Source organism: Pongo pygmaeus, chromosome X, assembly GCF_028885625.2.
Source record: "Pongo pygmaeus isolate AG05252 chromosome X, NHGRI_mPonPyg2-v2.0_pri, whole genome shotgun sequence".
In the NCBI taxonomy this organism is placed as follows: domain Eukaryota; kingdom Metazoa; phylum Chordata; class Mammalia; order Primates; family Hominidae; genus Pongo; species Pongo pygmaeus.
The window spans coordinates 160,893,083-160,896,249 of record NC_072396.2 but is presented as its reverse complement, the minus strand read 5'-3'; the positions used below and the strand labels follow the sequence as shown (position 1 = coordinate 160,896,249).

General features: G+C 36.1%; 1 pseudogene; it reads left to right on the top strand.

Annotated features, from left to right (window-relative positions):
• The first annotated feature begins 1,070 nt into the window (after window positions 1–1,070).
• On the top strand, window positions 1,071–1,150 carry LOC129025625 (small nucleolar RNA U3; annotated as a pseudogene).
• The last annotated feature ends 2,017 nt before the right edge of the window (window positions 1,151–3,167 follow it).

Below are 3,167 nucleotides of genomic sequence, written 5' to 3'. Positions count from 1 at the left end.
AAGTTTTTAAAACCATTCTCTAATAAGGGAAATCAGTGCTCTTGGAAGAAATAGCTAAACTAGGGCTGAGACAGTAAACATATGAGCCAGGATACTCTTGAAGTGTCAGAAAGAAATTGTTGAAACAAAACAAAATGAAACATGCAGTTATGTCAAAGGAAAACAGGAGCCAATAGAAACAGCTCCCAATGGCCACAGGTAGGAAATGAAAGCAACAAAATACTGTACAATTGGATAATAACCAAAAGATTGAAGTAACTATCTGGTTGTCCATACTGGTCTAAATAAATGATTAAATAAATACACAAATGGGCTGAATAGAAATATCTTATACAGAAGAATTCCAAATACCTGATGTAGACACTCAGCCATCAAGGAGGTAGAGCTAACTCCCTACTCAAGTGTAGGCTCTGCATGCTTATTTCCTCCAAAAGAATACATACAGTATGGACATGGGGAAAAAGTAACTTCACAGTGAGAAACCTGAAAACACTACCTCAGCCAGGTGATCAAAATTAACATTAATGGTGATAATGCATCTTGAGAGCATGAAGAGACTAGAATAGCACTACACATCTGATCTGCTTCCCCCAAACCCATAACCCCAGTCTATTTGTGAGAAAAATACCAAGTAAACCACAATGAGAGATATTCTACACAATACCTGACCAGTCTTTCTTACACTGTCAAGGCTATCAGAAGGAAAGTCTGAGAAACAATCACAGGCAAGAAGAGCCTGACATGACAACTAAATGTCCTGTAGGAGCTGAGATGGGATCCCAGAATAGAAAAAGATAGAACTGAGGGAAACCAAATAAAATATGGGCTTATTTAATAATAACATATTAATATCTGGTCATTAATTGTAACAAATGATGTAAGATGTTAAGAAGACATCTGATACATACTAATATGTTAATAAGAGGGAAAACTAGGTTGCACCTACAGGGGAAATCTGCATTTTTCTTTCTATTTTCTGTGTGATTCTAAAACTAATTTAAAATAATAACTTTATTCAAAGCATTGTAATATTTTTTCAAACATCTGCTTATTTATTTGTACTAATAATTAAGACTATACTTTCAGGGATCATTTCTATAGTTTGTTAATTATTTGTACTAATATTTAGTAGTAATTGACACTAACTAGTCCTACATTTAAAAAATAAGAACATTCATGATGCTGTGAAGTATATAATGCAGACTAATAAATAATTCCAAATAAGTGCCTCTTTTGCATGTTTTATGTTAAAATAACATACTTGTATAAATTTATTAATCATATTTTTTTCTTGTGGTGTGGTTCTGTCCTGGGTTCACTCTCTAGAAATCTGGTCAACTTAGACCAGGGAAAAAAATCACATTTTAGAGACTATTTCAATTCTTCGCTGAACATTTTCAAAAGTACAACTTTAAAAAATAAAAAAGTGCCAGGTGCAGTGGCTCACACCTGTAATCCCAGCACTTTGGGAGGCCAAGGCAGGCGGATCACGAGGTCAGGAGTTCGAGACCAGCCTGGCCAACATGGTGAAACCCAGTCTCTACCAAAAATACAAAAATTAGCTGGATGTGGTGGCAGGCACCTGTAATCCCAGCTACTCAGGAGGCTGAGGCAGGAGAATTGCTTGAACCCAAGAGGCGGAGGTTGCAGTCAGCCGAGATCGCATCACTGCACTCGAGCCTGGGTGACAGAGGAAGACTCTATCTCAGAAAAAAAAAAAAAGGTCCAAATGACAAATTGATTTATTGTGACTGGATCACTTATTGTAATGAATCTTCGTCTTTGTTTCCAAGGATTCCTTTTAATAGCAATACAACAGAAACAAATATTTGTCACTGTAAAAAATATTCAGAGAAAGGAAGAATATGAACAGATTTTGTGACCACGATCACTCGATATTTCCTTGTGATGCTTTCTAAAACAGAAGAGTTTAAAGGGATATTCAAAGTCAATTTTAGAGAAATTGATGAAACTAGATAAACAAAAGTGGCAGGACATTCTATGAGTGATTTTAGATATTGCTATGTCTTGAGGAAAAATGTAATATACCTTTTAGAGGATCACAAAGGATTATTGGAAGCCCAAACTCTAGAATGTTTCCAAATTCAGTTGAAATTATGTCAATATAGGTAGTAATGAAGGTAATGATAAAATGGGATCTGTGCCTTATTTGTGTAATAAAATCCAAAAAAAGTATTTAATGCTCCTAGGAAAACATGTTAGACTTGAAATACAGTTAATAATATCAAAAGCAAAATACACTTCTGTAAACCAAAAATAAAATTCTAAGGCTCCCCAACCTTCTAAATGGACTTCCTCCTCAGCCAAGGCTCTTTAAAATTTAATCTGAGAGACTGTTTCAGGCCAAGACAGGAAGTGAGGGTTGGACATGCCTCATTATAACTCTTTGGAATTAACATCAACACAGACTTTAAGTCTGATAAGAAACATTTTAAAACCTATTCTCTGTGAAGCCTACTGCCTGAAGACTTCCTCTGCAAATAAGAACTTGGGTCTCTACAATCCTTTATCTTAACCCAGACATTCCTTTCTATTGATCCCAGGTCTCTCGATAAACTCAACCAATGGTCAACCAGAAAAATTTTAAATCTACCTGTAAGCTGGAAGCCCCCGTTTCGAGTTGTCCCACCTTTATAGATCAAACCAATGTATTTCTTAAATGTATGTGATTGAAGTTCCATGTCTCCCTAAAATGTATAATACCAAGGTGTACCCTGACCACCTTGGTACATGTTCTCAGGACCTCCTAAGGGCTGTGTCCTAACCATAGTCACTCATATTTGGCTCAGAATAAATCTCTTCAAATATTTTACAGAGTTTGACTCTTTTCATTGACACTTCCTTACATTTGATTGTACAATAGAAGTAGCTCATCAGGAACAAATGTACCATATTAAAGTATGTTCATATTGTTGACCTAAAGGAAGAAGCTGAGGCACAAAATAGAATTTTAGAGTTTACTTGAGCCAAGATGAGGACAGCTGCCCAGAAGACTGAGACCTAAATATCTGTAGATATGAGCTCCCTTCAACTTCTGTTACAAGTAGGTTTTTTAATTTGGCAGCCGGCACCAGGGCACTAGGGAGAGACAAGCTCCTGATGATCCACAGCTGTTAACATTGAAGTGTTAATTGAATGCAGATGAC